This window comes from Alligator mississippiensis, chromosome 12 (assembly GCF_030867095.1).
Source record: "Alligator mississippiensis isolate rAllMis1 chromosome 12, rAllMis1, whole genome shotgun sequence".
In the NCBI taxonomy this organism is placed as follows: Eukaryota; Metazoa; Chordata; order Crocodylia; family Alligatoridae; genus Alligator; species Alligator mississippiensis.
The window spans coordinates 11,468,838-11,488,965 of record NC_081835.1 but is presented as its reverse complement, the minus strand read 5'-3'; the positions used below and the strand labels follow the sequence as shown (position 1 = coordinate 11,488,965).

Sequence of the window (20,128 nt, the reverse complement as noted above, 5' to 3'; positions counted from 1 at the left end):
TTCAAGAAACAAAAGATGAGGCAACCCACCATTGTGCCAAGGCTGCACATGCTCAGTAAGAACACCTGGAGCCCTCTGGGACATGACTGACCTTGCCTGGACAGGTCCTCCCCATAGGAGATCAGAGGTAGTCTGCCCCATAAAAAGGGGTAGTGAAGACTGACTTTTTGGGGATGCCCTCTCCATCTGGACCAGCACCATGCCACACCACCTATCCACCTAGAGGCCCTGCCGGCGACTCCACTCTGGGCAACACCTACTGGACAAGGACCCCTTTCCAGCCTGGATAGGTAGCAATCACCCCCCCCCCCCCTTCAACCAAGGACTTGGACTCTGCTTCTCTTCCCTACTTGGACTCCAACCCTTCCACTGAGTCTCTTTCTCCTGTTGCCAGTGTGTGTGTGTGTGTGTGTGTGTGTGTGTGTGTGAACCAATAACTTCATGGGGCTGTGTAGTGTGTCTGTTTAATAAACTTGTTATTTTGAAACCCCGAGTTGGGTTTTTGTCTGTTTCCTGACTGTTTCTTCCTTGCCACCACTTATCTGCCCCCACAATCTTTAAGCTGTCAGCCTGTTTCCAGCCCCAAGCTCCCAGGTTTCTGCCTCTCTCTCTCCCTCTCTCTCTCTCTCTTTCCTGGCTGTCTCCTCCTTGCCACCACTTATTTGCGCCCCCTACCCCAATATCTCAGCTGTCTGCCTCAGTTTCCAGCCCCAGTCTACCTTAAGTAACCCCAAGCCTCAGTTCCTCAGCCAGCTTCTCTCTAGTCCACTGGTTCTAATCCCGGTTCTGGCAACTTTCACTCCTTACACTTTTAACTCTCTCCCTTTCACCTTAACCTTCCCCCAAGTATCCCAGGTACCTCAAGCACACACATATATACCGTGCCATCCAAGTTAGGAACTTACCTATGTGTAGGTGGGTTGTATGTGTGTGAACTGGTGAGTGTGTGTGTGTGTGTGTGTGTGTGTGTGTGTATATATGTGTGTGTATATATCAGTCATTGTGTGTATGATATATGAATTAGCGATCTGTGTATGTGTCCTGAGTGTGCGCGTATGGACAATTGATTTTTGTCTAACTTTTGGGGTGTATAGTGTATGTACTTGAATTGGCGATATGTATGCATGTGCCTAGGCTAGTTTGGATGTGTATGTGCCTGAGTTGGTCTTGTGTGTGTGTGCATCCAATTGATTTGTGTGTTTGTATATGTGCAATTGTGTCACACCCTCCTGTCTAACAGTGAAATATTGAGATCCTAAGAGTTGGCCTGACCCCACAGGGAAGTATGTGTTAATGTAAATAAGAACTGCCAATTTAACGAACCACCTCTCTAGGACTGCTGATTGCTCTTCCCTATGTACCGGTCACAGATCGCTACTTTGTCTTTGGTGCAGCACACCAGTTAGTTGGTCTGTCAGTCTATCTATTTATCTATGTATTAGGGCTCTGAGACGCTTCAGATGCTGATTTGACTTGGAGGAGATTCGGCTCAATTCAGTGGCCGAATCTCTGAATCCGAATTGAACCAGGGGACCAATTAAAAGGTCTGAATCGATTCGCAGCTCTCCAAATTTATTCAGAAAAGATTTGGAGAGCTTCAGAGATTTCAGCAGTCCCCACCTGCTGCAGCAGGGAGCTGGACCTGGACACCGAGCTGGTGGGTAGGAGGCAGGGGAGGGGAGGCTGGAGGAGAGGGGAGGGACCATGGGGGGACCCCTGCCAGGCCCCATCCCCTGCCTGCTCCCCCCTAGCTTCCCCCTGATCCCTACCTGCTCCCCCAGCCCCCCATGACTGGACTGCCTGCCCCAGGTCCCGGTGCTTTAAAAAAAAAAAAAAAAAGCCCCTATTCACCGGCTGCTGCCTGGTGGGGGGTGATCCCCACTGCCCCCCACTGCCCCACGCCACATGGGGGCCTCTGCCATAAGCCTCTGACCCCCCCCATGCTCTCCCAGCACCCCCATGGCTGCTTCACCTGCCCCAGCTCTGGCCCTTTAAGAAAACAGAACAAAACCCCAAAGCCTGAACTCTCCAGTTCCTGCAGCAGCCTTGGGCTTCTGGAGGTTTGTGCAAAGCCCCCCATGTGGTGTGAGGCAGTGGGGGCAGCTGGGCTCGCCCCACCATTGGGCAGCAAACTGGTGAGTCCAGGGTGTTTTTGTTTTCTTAAAGGGCCAGAGCTGGGGTGGGTGGGGCAGCCATGTGGCAGGGGCTGGGACAGCGGGAGCAGGTCGGAGGGCTCAAGGCAGAGCCCCCCATGTGGCGTGGGGCAGTTGGGGGCTGCGGGGATTGCCCCCTCTGCCTGAAAGCAGCCAGTGAGTGGGGGCTTTTTCTTTTTCTTCAAAGTGCTGGGAGCTGGGATGGGTGGGGCAGCCATTGCTGGGGCTGGGAGAGTGGGTGGGAGATGGGACCTGATTGATTCAGAGATTCGGCTGATTCAGCAGCAGCTGAGTCTCTGAATTGGATTTGGGACAGTGATTTGAATCACCAAATCGAATCACTGTCCCCTGAATTGGCTGAATCCGAAGTGAATCTATCTATCTATCTATCTATCTATCTATCTATCTATCTATCTATCTATCTATCTATCTATCTATCTATCTATCTATCTATCTATCTATCTATCTATCTATCTATCTATCTATCTATCTATCTATCTATCTATCTAAAAGGCTTAGTCTGTCTGTGCGTCTGTCTGTCTGTCTGTCCATAACTCTCTTGGGGGTTTGGCTCCCAGCAGGGCATGGCTCCAGCTAGTGCTGCAATAAGAATGCCCATCAAGAATGAAAGGCAGGGCGTGGCTCCAGTGGAGCAGGCCAGGCAGACGTGGAGTGGGGGTTGTGTGGCACGGGGCTGGATGTGGAGCAGGGGGTGCGGCTGGACATGGAGTGGTGGCAGTGGCAGCGGCTGTGTGCAACCTTCCCCCCTCCTGCTCCTGGAAGGCGGCAGCAGTGGTGCTCCATCCCCACCTGCCCCCCACCACCCCTGTTCTTGACAGGCAATTAACTAGTAAGTCATAAGGGCTCAGGGCTTGTTCCTTCCTTTGCCTATTGGCTTTCTCACTTCATTTGCACTTGCTATAAGAAGGGGAATTTAGAGTTCAGCAGGATGGGGCATATTCTCAAATGATGCTAATGCAACATCACAGAATTATGTTGATTTTTTTCCAGGGTAAGAATCTGCCTCTATCCCTGTAAATGCATTTACCGGGTGACTGCTTTTCTTTTTGTCTTGGGTGCCTTTTGTCTTGGGTATTCTACTTCATGGATTTTAGTGACTCTTGAAATATAAAGATACAACTTGCTGGCCTTCATACTGTAAAATCAAGGACATTTAAAAGTCATTTAATCTTCACAGCTGTTAGATCAACAAGCAAGCTTAGTTCACCACATAGTTTACTTTTAAGTACTTTATATAAGTCTGCTCTAAAAAGTTTGGCATATCTGGAAGTCAAGGAAAATGATCCCTCTTTCTACTTCTATAGAAAGCATGGTAACCTGAGCTCCCATCTCCATTCAGATTTGTTTTTAAGCTGTTAAATAGAATTTGCAGAAATGTCAATGGTCAACTTTCCTTTTAATTAACATTCTTAACACTATTGAAATTTCATCACCCTCATTCAGGAGCCTATCAATAGATTCCATTGTCTTTTCTCTTTAAAGTGAAGAGAAGACTTGTCATGAATGCTTCTTTTTAACACACCACAGCATATTTTATTAGGAGGAGAAAGTGAATTTAAACCACTTGTCTGTATCTGTATTGAGATAACGTACAACCTTCAGACAAACTGTTACCTCTGTGCAAATCCCTATGGGCGTTGGGCACAGTGCTACTGCGTGGGCATAGCAGGTACGTAATGAGTCACAGAGTGGGGCCTAAGCTAGGATGATGTAGCCTTTTCATTTCAACTAGGACATTTTAATAAATCAGTGTTTATTTCCATTTGGCAGTTCAATGCTTTATGCAAATCCTGTGGTCCTTTCTCGGAAGAATTAAGTAACTCAACTTGATCGATGGACAAAAAAGAATTTGTGATATCTCTCTGTTTTGAAGTTATATGAAGATGCACTGTATTAATAAAATGGAAATACTAATTAGTGCACGTGTCAAATAGTATCCATGGTGATGCTTGCAAAGCAGTTCACAGATTTTATATACAGAGATTGCTTCTCAACATTGAACTGGAGTTGCCCAAGGATGGACATGAACACACAATGAATCGGACTACGTCTTCAAAGTCAGGCAGGAAGGGCTAGAGACAATTTCAGGTTATAATTCTATGGTTCATGGAAGAAAAACATCCCTTTAGGAAGCTTTAGGAGTATGAAACTCCTTACCTTGTTCGAATCAAGTTCCTTGTTTAGTGTGAAGAAGCTCTGCTTCCTTCTGTGATTGCTTGCCTGACTTTATGTAGCAATGGTAGCAATTTTTAACCTTGCCTTTTAATTCTGTTCTGTGAAAGTTCTGCTCTCATCAGAGAGGAATGCATCTTCCAGTTGTGTCCTTAAGTGATTTCAGTAACATCTATCACTTCTTAGTTTTTTCTTTCTCTCCTTAGGGAAGAACAAATGTACAGACCACTTCTGTATTCAGTTGTGGTTAGGGTTGCCAACTCTGACTGAAGCGATTTTGGAAGATTTTTTTTTTCCCCCAACACAACGTAATGTCGTTAATTGTACTGTTCAACCCATTCATAATATCCATCTCCCAGATTGCTTTCAATAGTCACCAGGAGATCGATGCTGATTCTAGTAGACTCTTGGCCAATCCAGGAGGGTTGGCAATCCCAGTTGTGGTAGGATTCTGGTTTTGGTTTTAGTTCTTCTAATGTTACCTTGCACTGAGTTTGTTTAGAGACGGGGAATCAAAGAAGTTTGCCTTGCATGTAGAGTAGAAATTGATTCAAGATTCTTCATGATTTAGTTCTAGTAGGGGTTTGTTGCATGGTCTTGGATCAGTTCCTTGAGAGACTTCTGGGCAAAGAAAGCTTGCCCTGATGGTACAGACTTCCATGGCATTGGAAAAGTATACTGGAGTTTTAGGTAATCTTCTAGCTATGCTGGTGTGAGGCTACTAAGCTTGTTGAAGATGGAGACCAAAATCCTGAACTGAATTTGAGGTTCTATGGAAAGCCAGCATAGAAATTCATGCTAGTTTGTGAGCCGTGGAGGAATATGCTGTAGGTTAACTGATAATCTGAAAAATGCTGGAGGAATATCGGTAGGTAGAATGTAACTGCTAATCTGGAAATCTGAGAAGGAAATGAATCTTTCTAAAAGGGCCCTAAGATTTCCACACCTGATCAGGGCTCCTGGTGTTGCACAGGTATGCCATGGCTTCTTACAGATACGTGCTCATGCAACCTAAGTCTGTGTTTATTCTTATTGGTGAAGCAATTGTGTTCTTAAGCAAATAGAGTCAGGTTTGCTACATAAGTTCCTTCCCAAAGCACTTCATAGCATGCTCCTCTCTTGCCCGTTTGGGATCCCATTTACAGTTTAGATGTGGTTAAAAGGTTTGACAGCACTGTTCACTTCTCTTGTCACGGTGCCAGACTTATCAAATTGGAGCGGCATTTAGTTCCTGCAAAAGGTGTATAGAGTTGATAGCTGGCGTTAAAGTATTGGCATGAGCTACAATCTGTCGAAAAGGAGTCATTTAGTTATGCGTGAAAGCAATGCTTTGCACCGGAGATCGTCAATGAAGAGAGTGTGCTTGGAAGGGGCACGGGTTCTCATAAGAGCTGGGTCTTTTTAGCATGACCATTTCTATATGTGAGCATAAGAAAAGATTATGTAAAAAAATAATTGCTTTCTCTCTCCTAATGAAAGGAACCCCTCACAGTCCTAGCAGTATCATTGTTTTGCAGTCACAAGTCCCTTTTTGATTTATATCTATGAATTTATGTAGACTTAATAATTTTCAGATGAACAGAGCTCTTCCTCTCCCCCCAACTGACCTCAAACTTTATATAAAAAATAAAAAAGTAAACATACAGGGCAATTTTTTTGTTTGATTTTTCTGGGACAAAAAAAAAAAGCTTGGGAGAGAAATATGATCTCTGAGCACAGACTATATGTGAGGGGGACATGTACTCTCTTATGCACATTTCTGAAATAGCTCACAGCAGACAGCAGCTCATGTTCCATACCTAATAATTCTCATTGTACCGAGGTATTTGGAAAATCTGTCCACTTATCTACCCTTAGAGATTTATTACAACTGAAGGGCTTTCACAAAGATAAAGGCAAAACATTGTACCAGATTTTTTTTTTAAATCCCCACTGTGAAATTTGGAAACTAAAGAGCAAATTATTGATTTAATGCAGAAATATTAAATAGACTTGATAATATGTGCAACTTACTTCTTTTCTCTGGCTTTAACTTAAAAATAGGAGCAATTAGGTTTTCTTTCATCTGAGCAAATGCAATGTGCCAATATGTACTAACAGAGGGAGGAAAGTGTGACAGGATTTTTGCTACACAGCCCTCCCACAATTTTTTCAGACCCTTTTATATACTTTCTAAGATGCACACTTTGGAAACTACCGTTCTACTTAATATTATAGTGTTGCCCAAGTCAGCTTTGCAATTTCATCTAGAAAAAAGAAATGAACATGAGAAAAAACAGAATGACACTTAAGACTTACTGGTCAGAAGATATCATCTTTGCTTCACTGGATTCACATGGTGCCATTGCTGTTACAATGTCGTCTCTGCTGTCAGTGGAAAGAATATCAGAGAAAAAATGTATGCCGTTGATTTTTTGATCATTTATTGACAGATGAAAGTTTTCTATCAAATCCAGAGACAGAATATTTAGCTTTCTTGAAATAAGAAGTGGCAATACAAATAGAAACCTCTTGGGATGGCCGTTAATATGTTTGTGTCTGGAAGTGTTTGTCAGTGAGAATAGATCCCATTGTAATTCATGCCATCTGGATGTGAAGCCTGTTCAGAGTAGTAAAATGGTAAACAAACCTAGCTCTGTCTTGAAGACGGTTCATTTTTTGGCACCTTTTTATTGTATATATTCAAAGCAGATTAGGTACTAACATGCCCCTTGTGCCATTTGAAACGTCTTCTACATGGTAATGAGCCTGCTTTTAAACATGGACTGTAGCCAAAGTGGCTCCTGATGTTTAAGGCGAGAACACCTGCTCATATGGTTTGATGAATCAAGGCCTAAAGTCTTTGCAGTTGTGTCGTAATTGTTTTTAGCGGGTTTTATATGGCTCGTTTAAAATTTGCAGTATAAAAATGGAGTGGCCATCAACTCTAAAGTGACAAACTTGTACTCTTCTCATGTCAGTGTCATTAGCCTACTTGCCTTTCTAATTAAAGGTTTGGGTCTCTGCAGAGCTGTTGCATCATGATCCAGGCAAAATTTGCAGTGACTCGTTGTACAGGAAAAAGGATGCAGGAATCCGAGCTGTGCATGGCAGCACATCCATCACGTTGAATGATTTCACAATTGCAGTTAATGTGCCATATTACCAGCCAGACATGTGCACTGGCTGGAAATTCAATTGTGTATATACGTGTGTGTGTGTGTGTGTGTGTGTGTGTGTGTGTGTTACCGTGTTTTCAAAGTTTTGACTTCTGTAAAGCTTGAAAGCTTTACAGCTTCTGTAAAGATGGAAACATTGTGTGAAAGTCTAGAAGGCTATAAAATACATAACAATGAGGAAAATGCATACAATACCAATATGTAAGCAAAGCTTATATGATAGATCTATAGGCTAGCCAGGCTTTTTTTTAATGCAAACTATGCCTAATGCAGGGGTGGGCAAAATGCAGCCCGGGGGCTGAATACGGCCCGCCAGGCCATTCTATCCGGCCTGCGGGACCCCTAAAAAGTTTAGAAAATTAATATTTATCTGCTCCTGGGCTGCCTGTCATGCAGCCCTTGATGACTTGCCAGAACTCAGTAAGTGGCCCTCTGCCTGAAATAATTGCCCGCCCTGGCCTAACGAGTTCATGTTGCTAGGGCACCAAATATATCTATATCTATATATCAATATATTGATCTCTCTCTCTCTAGCTAGCTAGATCAATTGATCCATTGAATTTTCTGGAAGAAAATGTAATATTCCCATTCTTCCTTAGGGACTGAATTAATTAATAAATTGGAATAGAAGCATCCTTTTCTATTTGGAGGGCTAAATAGCCACCTCCCTACCCAAGTCCCCATAATATGTAAATGATATGGCATTAAAACTGATCGGTGTGCTAAGGTTGTAAATGAGATGAGCCCAAACTCTGGGCACTTCCTTTATGTTGGAGCTTTTTTTCATTGATTTGAATCCTGCAATCTTTTTAATGTCTTCGTTAGCAGTTGGCTCTTATGTGACTGGATCTAAGTTTTGGAATAAAATATATATGTGTGGACACAGTATTCTTAATACTTCTCTAATACATGCAGCAGAAATAGGATTTCTTTCTGTTTGGGGCCTATGAATAATTTTTTCTGATCACTTTTATTGGGTTTGGTGTGCATGCCTTTCCTTGCAGTTCAAGGAGAATATTCCTTTTTACTTGTACACGAGCTATTCTGTTTTTAACACTGACCCTAAGTATTGCTGGAGTGCGGTACCATACTCCAAACTTAAGTTTTTCTTTTTCTTTTCTCCCTCTTCAGGACCGTGCTTCGAGACTCTGACACAGAACAACCTAAATTGTTTGGTGACTTCCCGCAATGGTAAGCCTGTCTTCTGAGAACGATTTACTTCCTCTTGACACACCAAGAGCTTTTGTGTGCCCCTGGTGGAAAGTGAGTGGCATCAAGGTTATAAGACATTATCTTTCAGAGCAGCAAAGCTGGAGTTTGTGATGTGCTTGTCTCTATCCTGTACTCCAGCAAAACCAACAAGGAGGCTGCATGCCAAACTCATTTTTGACACTTTTTTTTATTATCCCAAGTTAATGGTCTGTATACCACATATGTTAACAGGACACTTTCAGTGGGTGGCAGTTCTACATCTGTACTGAAGCTGTTGCCTCATAAAGTGGGAATGTTTTATTCAAATACAGTCTATAAAAAATGCAAATACAAATTAGATGCAACTGAGATCTTTAAAATGATAGAGCCTATTTACATTTCCTATTTCAATTCCTTATGTCAGGACTCGTCTCAAAACTGTGAGAAGTGGGATGGTGCCACACCAATATCAAAGCGCAAAATAAATTCCTCCAATTTGAAAAACATTTTTTTAAAATTATTTTTATCCCTTTTTCTTAATGGTGGATGCTCCTTCTACCTGCCTCCAACCTTCTTAACAGGACCACAGTCCAAGCTGTGTGAGGAAGCGTAAACTGATGTCCAATCATGGCTTGAAATGTGAATTCAAATGTTTTAATTATTGAATTTAGACGAATATTTTTATATATGCATTTATAAATTATATACTAACAATGTAATTACCAATCTACCCACCAAATTAACAGTTTTGAATCTTAGCAGCTGCATTGTGCAAAGAAATAAAAATGTTTGGAATAAATATTCTCCTGATTTCTATCTAGGGAATTCCAGCTAAAAGTGAAATACCAGTGTGCTGTGACTGTTTAACTCGTGGTTAACTTTCTAATGTGTTAACTAATTGCACAAATTGCTTGTGAAAACTGCTTGGCTGTTATCTATGCCCAAGTCAGTTTCTGCTGAAATACTTGCTACTGGGAGGTAAAATTACTGGTATCTTAGAGCAAGATCTGTAGTTACCTTGGTCACTCGTCTATGGCTCTATTAAAGAATATGTGAACAACGGCATCTGAACAGAACAAGGAGAAACTGGTGAGTGAGGTTGGCTCTAGTTTTGTGACCAGAGCTTACAAATCATCTATCCGCTTCTATTAATTTAGTGTCACCTACTCCAAGTCTCTAGGCTACAAATAGATGTTGCATTTGCCCTGGGACAAGCCGTTTTACATTTCTACATCTGTAGTGAAGCTGTTGTCTCATAAAGTGGGAATGTTTTATTTAAATACATTGTATAACAAATGCAAATACAAACTAGAGGCAACTAAGTTCTTTAAAATTTTAGCGGCTATTTACATTTCTTTTTGTCAAATGTTGCATTTGTCTATTGTTGCATCTCCCCGAGCTTTTTAAGAGGACAGATACTAGCCTAATGGTTCTGGCCAAATCCTAACTCCTGCCTGCTATCTAAAGTTTCCTTTCTTTTTCAAATGAACATGGTACTATTCTTTTTTTCTCATCCTAAACGGGTGTGGGGTTGTTACATAGCATTTGTGATCAGCTCCGCAGGTAGCTGAAGTTAATCTCAACCAGATGATCATGCCCTTGCTGGCCTGGCATAGAGACTTCTTTTCATTCCTCTTTGTCCTGCATGTCGCAAAGTTGTATCCTACTAGCACACTCCAGCATTAGGAGCTGGTTGAGGTGGTGCCCCCTGTCCCAAGAAAAACTTTGTTCCCTTCCCTACATGTCATGAGACTTATTATTTGGCCACCCCAGAGGTGCTGGAGCAGTTCCGCATGTGTTAACAGCTGAGAGTCTCATTTCCCTGGTTTCCTAGCATGCTTAGACAGAGTTGCCTTGGAGGAAGGTTCTTGCAAATGAACTTTCGGACAACTATCCTCTCCTACTTTGTCACTGGGAGCTTGAGGCTCCTGCACCTCACCTGGTGAACTTACCTGGAGCACACAATTCCAGTGCACAGGGAATGCTTAATGGGCTTTCAATGATCATCACATCCGTATTTGAAAGGCTTTTCATGTATTGTTGGCGAAACATCTTTGCAGCAAAATGAAAATTATGATAGCTGTAAGATTTCCAGCTATTACCATATTACCTTTGTGGAAAAATGTTCTAGGTTGATGAGAAAATAGATCCATATTATTGTGGATCCTATTCCATTTTCTTGACATCTCTGTTGGCAGTAACATTTTTCTCTTTCTTTTTCGCAAGTGCAGAATAAAATACAATTTTAGACTGATACATTTTATATTTCACAGCCACAGATGGATAATTTTAAACCTTTTGCTTCTTAATGTCTGAATCCTTCAAAAATATGAAGTGTATTTCTCAGGATTTTGAAACTTATTCTAATGAGTACAGTTAAATGAGTGTGTCAGCAATTGGCAGATAAAAGGGTAGAACGCTGTAAAACTTAAGCTAAATTAAAATGATAGACCTGATTCTGCTCTTGTCTGAACCAGTTTAAATGGGGAGGAACTCTACACAAACAGTGAAATTGTATCAATGTAGAAGTGATGAGAGATCGGAAGTGGGAACTTTTATTACATAATTTGCCAGGAGTGGAAGTTGTACATGTAATGAAGCAACTACACAGTATTCATTTCAGAGGCTGAGGGGATCATATATCCTGTTTGTGTGCACATTTTCACATAGGGGGAAAGTATTTTCATTGATAAGAGGTTAAAACCAGATGGTGATCAGCCCTGATGTTTTCACATATAGTAAGAGCTGCTCTGAAAGTCAGCAGGTTTCCTTCCTTCCTATTCTGTAGCCTCACTGCTTTGCAAGCTCACTCTGGCTTCCCTTTGACTTTCCTTCTTGTAGTGCTAGGGGAAAGGCTTCTAGGGAAGGACACTCTTCCTACATTGACTTGCCATGAAGTAGATTGGTTTGTCCTTTAGAAGATGCTGTGTTTTGGATGACAAGATTTACTCAGGTGATTGGTATTAAGATGTACTTTGAGGGAACTAGCTCCTTAATCCCAGTCTGTTTCAGCAGTGCTCAACCATAGCTACCCTGTCATGGTTGTTTAGTGGTAACGGTTTTGGTTTTTCTTAATTCTCCATGGATATCCTGTATATAGTACTACTGTGGTTTCCACTAATTGCTTTTCTTAGCAGAAAGCCTGAAAGCAAAATGAGCTTTGAGGCTAAGCTACCTCTTGTCTTCACACATGGCCTGTCTGCCATGCTCCTTGCATAGGTGGCAGGTGGGGAGGGGAGGGGGGGCAGGCGGGAGTGCTGGCGCCCGCCCTGCAAGCACTGGCCAGGGAGTGTGAGCTCCTGGACTAAGTGGCACAGTTGCTTACTTGTCAGTGCGATCGGCTATGTGGGGACACTCCTCCTGGTCAGTGAGATTGGCCATGGGGGGAACCTCGCCTCGGTCACTGACTGGTTGCTGGGGGGGGCATGTGCCCCCCCTGACTAAAGTGGCACCAGTCGCCCATGCCTGTCTGGGAAAGAGATTGAAGCTGACTCTTTTGCTTCACATTGAGTCACCTGGGTTCCTTTTAGAGCCAACTCAAACATCGACACCTGGTGCCTTTCACATGCACAGAATTCACATATATTTAAGGCACTGGCTTGTGTTTCTCTCCTCTGAGCCTCACTCTACCAAAGCTGACTGCCAACAAAGATGCTTGCCTTTTCATTTGAAATAGTAGTTGTGAAGAAATAGTTTGAGTTTCTTCCTATACCATCAAAAAAGTTTTGCCATGAGCAATTAGTATTATTAAAAGTTCCGTTCAGGTCAGTAGGCACCATCCTGTTTGAGGGCCTGATGTTTTTCACAATTAATTGGTACTTCTCTTGTTGGGGAATTGGATCATGCTCCCTGGGTCTGCTGCATCTATCTTTTTTAAGCACAAAGCTCAGTGGAAAACATTTGTCATGTGCTGCTGTGTTTCCTAGGCTGCAAGATAATTTAAACTCCAGCTATTTTACTGACAATAATGCAGATCTCTTAGGATCTCTTGGCAAGTCATGGACTGTTTTAACATGTTATTTCCACAGATGTATTTTGGGTTCCAGTTTAATTATACTTGCACAGGGAGGGAAAATCACTTAAAGCTGCTATGCTAATAACATTTATGCTTATTTATAATGAACATATATAAATGGGATATCTTGTTTGATTCTTTCTTTCCACAGCATTGCTATCATAACAAGAAATAGTCTGAGAAATTACATATACGTATTTCTTAGCCCACCCCTATAATTAGGTTAGAATTTTAGAAAAGGATTTAATATTTGTCATAAAATTGAATTATCTTCCCATTCTTTTTTCAACCAGGCAAAGCAAGGAAAGGAATATTGTATTCACAAAAAAACCAACCCACATGAATCATTTATTTACTCCTTTCTGGTAATTTCACAAGCACGCTTCTTTATGCATCAAGTTACAAATTAATAGAAAATTTCTGGGGGTTGGTTTTGCCGAGCGAAAAGTGATAGTCATATAAACAGCAGCCGCTACTTCAGGAATCAGCGTGTGAGCCTGGTAATAAATCCACACTAGGAAATGTTGTTTCTTTACTAAATAACCATCTGAAAGATCAGCTTTAAGATAAATAGCTCTGGCTGTGTCCTTAACCTTCAGAAAATACGCTCAACAGAGTCAGGGAATAGGTATCTTCAAGTTTGGAATAACTTGTCTGAAGTTAGTATAGTTACTTAGGCTTTTCCCCAATGTAAATGAGAGGAGAATTTTACTCAAGGTATTTAATCTTGGAATGGACAAATGTACTGGGTTAATACAATATGTCTGCATATTGTCCCTAACTTTTATTGATTTTCAGAACCTAATCTGATGGAGCATATGTCCTATTCTTGCTGACGTCAACAGTAAATGAACCATTGGGTTCAATGGAAGTAGACTTTGTCTCCAAGGCAAGTCCATTCATACGTTAACTATAGTTCTGCATCCATTCTAAATGTGTTGCTAGTATCTTTAGCAGAGACATAGGCTGGCTAAATTTTTTTGGATGAGGTAGCATTTTTTTTTAAAACTCTGTGTCCAGAACAACAGAGAAATCAAACATTGCTCATCAATAGGTTATATAATTATGTGTATACGTAATGTCTAGAGTGGCAGATAAAGTGCCAACAGTTGATTAATGTCTTATTACAATACATAATGTGTAATGATTTTATGAGCTATAAAACTTATAAGAAATAATAACCCTTCCTCCCCCACAAAAATAAGTAATTCCTAGGTCAATGGGCTCACTTACAAAATCTATTATTGGTACTGATTTATATTGAAAAAGAATAGTATTCTATTAAAGTATCCATGACATATTGGTAATCCTTTATGAATGAGTCAAATAGCACAGTGCATACCTAATGTACTTGTGACAGTTCGTTAACATGGAAGTTGCTAAGAATACTTCATTGTTTTTAATGACCGTAAAATTGTCTCAAGTACAAGTTATGTCTAGAGCGCAAAACATTAATAGGTGTCTAAAATGGAAATCTTTATACTTTGCGTGTGATTTTTGTCTGTGTTGGCTGACCTTTGTTTGTCAATCAGAAATCCCATTATGTTGTTTATTGCAGTGTGTATGTAGTAGTACATGAGATCATGTACCCCTTTGAGACTTCATAATATTTAGGCATAAGCATTTGGAATTGCTTTCAGGGGTACTTTAGGTGACAAACATTTAGTTAATCTACAAGTGAGTAGATTAAGGTGGTTCCTTTTTGTGCTGAAAACATGCAAAAGATCTGCGGATCAATACTGTCATTTCTTCTATTTATGTGGCACAATTTAATCTTGAAGGGAAAGATTTTCAAAGGCACAAATGATAGTGAGGCACTAGTGATTTATAAGTTGAAACAGGAGATGTTACTGTAAACACGGGAGTTGATGGATATAACTCCTGTTGCATTACCCCAATCTAGATGAGATGAATGGGATGATGGGAGGTAATTCAGGATTTTACTAGTCCTACTTTTTAATGCCCGTATTTCAGTAAATATAGTAAAATGAAGTTTTGTTGGGGGGCAGGGAGCAAGTGTCTTCCAGTGACCGTACATACAAATATACCAGACTATTTTGAAGGCAAGGAAAGGTTTTCTTCCATTTGAAATTGTTAGAGTATTTAATTGAGCCGAACCAAGTTTTGTGTGGGGAACTGGACCAGGACACGAAGATTAATTTATACTCCCGAGATAACTACAGTTGAAATGAATGGTCACAAGTCTTCTTATCTTGAAGACCGCAGTTTCAGCACCTGTTCAGTTAAGGCTCAAAGGGAAGACAATTACCTTCTGAGATACCAGTGTCACTCTCTAGCACATCTCAATTCTGCTTGAAAATATCCCTATGTCCATGAGTAACATGTTAAATTTTAAAAACGTCAAAGCACAAGGCAGTCTTATTTTGGTTGTACATTTATTTAAGGATTTATAATAAGGATTTATTGGTTGTATTACCATAGGACTTGGAGACTTCTTATTTGCTGGCCTATGGAAATGTAAGCAATATACTGCAAAGAAAGTAAGGGCCTTGTTATATGTTACACTGAGAGCCACGCAAATGTTGATGGCAGTTAGTGGTAGCTCAAGTTTGGAGTGGTTGCCTGTTCAGGCCAGCAGACCCCTGGAGAACTGAAAGGTAAGAATCCCACCCCCTCCCATTCTGGGCTCCCCACCCCTGCTCCCGCTTTCTTGTGGCTGCCCATGCGCAGGGGGGTAGGCAAGGAAGGGTTAAACTGCCTGCCCCCTCCCCAGGCCATTGCTGCTCTTCATGGGACTGAGCCTGGCCCAAAGAGCAGCAGTGGCAGCTGGGTAGGCAGGTTAACCCTTCCCTGCCTGCTTCCCCGGGGGCAAACAGCATGGGCAGCCACAGGTTTAGCTCAGATGGTTAGAGCATGATGGTAATGACACCAAGGTTGCAGGTTCAACCAATGGTTGGATTAGACGATCCCTTGAGGTCCCTTCCAGCTTTACTTCTTTAGGAAGTAGACGGGGGGCAGGACAGTGAGCAAGCTTGATCCAGGAGAGCAGGGGATATAGTTTAGAGCAGCTACACCTTAGTGCAGTGGTCTCCAACCTTTTAAAGCAGAAGATCACCTTTGGCATTTAAAAGCAATGCAAGATGTACCATGCGCTGCTGCCACCCACCTCCCCACCAGCAGGTAAGTCTGTGGGGAGGGGAGGGGGGGGTGCAGATTGAGGCAGAGGGAGAAAAAATTATTTGGGGGTGCACCTCCCCAGCAGGTAAATGCAACCCAGCTGGGGTCCCACTCAGCTGATCCCTGCTCCTGCCTCTGCGGCACTGTCCCTCACTGCAGGGGCCTCGATCTAGCCCCCGCCCCTTCCCTCCCCCACGGACTGGCCTGCTGGGCTGGGGCATGCGCATGCGTGCACACAGGCATTCAGCCCCACACTCCAGCCTCAGATCTATCACAAAGAGGCTCCAAGATCTACTGGTGGATCAAGATCCATTGGTTGGTGACTACTGCCTTAGTGTAACTTGGATCAGAGATAATCCTGCCCTCTAGAGGCATAATTTTGAGTCACCTAAGGAGTGTCTAAAACTGGTTTCAGGTGTTAGTAGGTGGATGATCGAGAAGTCCCCTAACAAGGGCATGGTCTGTTGGCACACATGAAACACACTTTAGCAGTATTGCTTTAACTCTGGTGCATGTGGACTTTCAAGGGGTTAAATAAGGGACTACATTATATTTTGCCTAATTGGTAGGCATTTAACTTGGATGGCTCCCAGGCATCTGAATTAGTTGAATGATAATGACTGTGATTTAATCAGGACAATGTTAGCAACAATTCCACTTAGAGTAAAACCCTGTTCAGACTGAAGTTAAAGAAAAAGATGCAATTGATGTCAATAGAAATAGGATTAGACCTTAGTGGGGGATCCATTCGACACTTCTAATGGGTCACATGGGGTTCACCCAGTGCTCAACCATAGCTACCATGTCATGGTTGTTTAGTAGCAATGATTTTGGTTTTTCTAAGTTATGCATATAATAATTTGGTTGCTGTGTATAATACAGAAACTAAGAGTGATTAAGGAGGAAATGAATTTTCCAAAAAACATGCTTTTTTGGGGGGGGGGAACAATATTTTATTTCAAGATTTTTCATCTTTTTAAAAATGATTGCTGCATATCCATGCAAACAGTGGTCCTTGGAAAGACTGCCACATCCCTGTCCAATGACTTTCAGATATTTTGCAAATGCGCATTGTAGCTAAACAAAATCAAAAGCAAATCTGAGAAGTTTTCTTTATTTGAGAAGTCACAGATGAGCAGCCAGCCAATTTAAAGAAAAAAGCTAGAAAGTGAAATACATTTTTTCCCCCAGAACAAATAATTAAACTGTGGCACTCATTGCCAGAAGGTATCAGTGAGGCCAAAAGCTGAGAGATTTCAAAGAGGATTAGATTTTATGTGGCTAATGAGACAATTCAGTTATATTACCTAGGATAACTTTTTCATAAGAAATAAAAACTCTCATTACCAACCACGATCTATTGACAGTTAGAAATAAACTCCCCCTTGAGGTAGGATATTCTATAATTGTGTTGTCTGTAATGGGCTATTATGGGGTTTCTTGCTCATTGTCCTGTAATATCTGCTACTGACGATTGTCAGACAGGAGAATGGACTAGATCAGTGTTTATCAACTGGTGGGCAGTGACCCCCAAGGAGTGAAAAGGTTGCAAGACATTGGCAATTTTTTATACTCCCTGCAGACCCATTGCTTCAAAGTCGAACACTCCCTGTCAGTATCTCAAGACACATGCTTTGAACAAGGGGTCAGAAATCTGGAACAGCTGAGAAACCCTGGGCTAGATGAATCATTGGCCCTGGCCCATATTAGAATTCCTATGTAGTTTTATGTCCATTTTTTTTCTTTGTTCATAACTTTCTGAAAGCATCCAAAATCAAAGATAAGGGGAAGTATGGGCTAGAAAAAAGTTGAATTAAATCATCACACAGCAGCAGCAATACCGGGATCAACTTGGAGCCTGATCTTCCTCAGATTGGAGACAAGGAGAGCAAGGAAGCAGAATCAGGTCCTAATCTAAGTACATGTAAATTGACAGTTAATAAATCATTGTGCTTTGACAGCCCCAAGTATTTCTATTAAGTACCTCGAGCAACAGAAACGATCTCATCAGTTTTCGAGCACTCAGAGAACCCACTTAATTAGGTGTCATGTATATTTGTACTTCTCCAGCTTTATGAGACTGTGCATGAGAGTGTCTACAAAAAGCTATAACATTTCCAAATATAGATAATATTTTAGAAAGCAGTTGAAAGCTGTTTTTCTCAGTAAGAAATGTTAATAAATTGGAGCTATGTGAAAATGACCATTTAACAATATTTTGAATTTTTAAGGATTTTGTTTTTATCAGACCGATAATATCGCCTTTTACGATGGTGTTTTCCATTTCATATCTGAAATGGAGTAAACCATCTTGAAAAACATTTAATATTGGTATGATGCAAAGCAGCATTTCTGTGAATAAAAGGAAATATGCTGGGTAGGGCAACAACATGGATAAAGAATGTCCTCTGTACTAGTATTTTTTTAAATGAAGTGTGAAGGTTTTTAAGGGAACAGGAGTAGTTCAGTTCTCCTGTGGGTTTTTTTTTCTGTCTCCAGCTGAATAGTTGCATGTTATATGTATTACTAGCTGCAGTACCCATTCTTCACCCGGGTTGTTATTCTTGTAATTGCAGTGTGTGTTTATTTTCAAAGAACTTAGTACAACATAGTTAGGTCAAAAATATTGTTTATTTTTAAAGAACACAGCACAACATATTTAATATTTAACATGGACCAAAAAAAGGGCACGCATCAATATAATAATGACACGTGAACTGAATTCACTGCATCCAAAATGGAGTGGTTCCAATTTGTTGCCTGAGAAGCAAAGTAATCCCAGTCAGTGGAAACCCCAAAAAGGGTCAAGTGAAAAATAATCGGCCTATAATTTTCCTTGCATGGTATTCAGTGACTTTGGAAGGTTTAGAGTAGATAGGACCAGCTATTAGGCCTGTGCAAATAGGGAAGTATTCAATTTGGATTTGGCCGATTCAGAGGACAGCGATTTGATTTGGAGATTTGGATCCGTGTCCTGAATCAATTCGGCCAAATAGGCTTTGGAAGATTCTGCGCTGATTCAGAAAGATTTGGTGATTTGCCCATAGACTATAATGGAGAATCACTGAATACCTATAACTTTGTCATTTTTTGGTGGATTTAGATGAAAACAGCAGGGATGGTAGCCCCTTCTGAGGGCATGAAGCATAGATAGGTGCAGGGGTTTCTGGGAAACTGCACCTCAAACTGCTGAAAGCAAAACTTGTGTTACTTGTGTGTGTTAAGGCAGATTTGGATGAAAACAGCAGGGCTGGTAGCCTGTAACAGGGGGCCTTCCTGGTGCTGGTTAGATCTCCACCCGCCCACCTGTTTCTGGGCCAGCCACCCACCCCTCTTTTGCTCAGGCGAAAACAGCTCACAAAAGGGACAGGAAGGCTGCAGTCAGAGGCTTATATGCAGTTTCTACATCCCTCCCCCAGGGCACTGTGATTGGAAGGGGACTCGGGGAAAGATCACAGTCACTGGCCAGCTACAGATGTCGGTCATTCCCCCCCCCCCGTTCTCTCTCCCTCTTCTCAGTTTCTTTTCCCCTGATAGACTGCCTTCTGAATCTCCGAATCTTTTTCCAAATCTTTTCTAAATTGATTCAGAGGGTTTTTTTAGTCTCCCGATTCAATTCGGATTCAGTGATTCAGCCTCTGAATTGAGCCGAATCTAATCAGCGACTGAAGCTCTGCATACCCCAACCAGCTATTCTCAAGTTATAAGGGAACATACATACATACAGACATACACTTCATTTGGTAGGTAGGTAGGTAGATGGATAGATGGATGGATGTGTTCCAGATATAGCTGGACACTTCTAAAACTAACTTTGGTAGTACTCACAAATGTAGTTGAATTGAATATCAACTTTCTTAAATTGCTGGATATGCATAATTATATATTTTTGTAATTGGGACAAAAAAAGGGCAATGCCAGCACTTTTATTACTTTTGCTTTTGTACTGTACCCCTTTTTCTTTGCTTTTCCTATTTTTACAGTTACCTTCAGATGATGCTCCAATGTGTTTATAGGCTGTCCAGCAGAATGAAGCCTTGATCCTGATTGAGACACTTGGGTGTTACCAGCATATTAACCTAGCTTTAACTAAACCTCTCTTGAAAATTGTAGTCTGAAGAAACACACTGAAAGTCCTCCTAGCCCAGAATTTTCTTATCTTGTGTGTGTGTGTGTGTGTGTGTGTGCATGTATGCATGAAGTACTAAAGTATCAGATGGCTTCAATTGTTGCTTGGTGTGTTTCAGAATAGATGCAATGTGACACATGAGGCAGGGCAA

At 41.6% G+C, this 20,128-nt stretch overlaps 1 long non-coding RNA gene across 5 annotated transcripts in view; it reads left to right on the top strand.

Moving 5' to 3' along the window:
• Positions 1-20,128, top strand: part of LOC102561602 (uncharacterized) — a 552,985-nt gene that overhangs the window by 116,494 nt on the left and 416,363 nt on the right. For 2 of the 5 annotated variants that reach the window (XR_009455909.1, XR_009455910.1), the window contains exon 5: positions 8,636-8,695. This is a non-coding gene — a long non-coding RNA (uncharacterized LOC102561602). Of the gene's footprint in view, positions 1-8,635; positions 9,453-20,128 lie in introns of those variants that run through there. The other 3 variants (XR_009455907.1, XR_009455908.1, XR_009455912.1) reach the window with 2 other exon arrangements.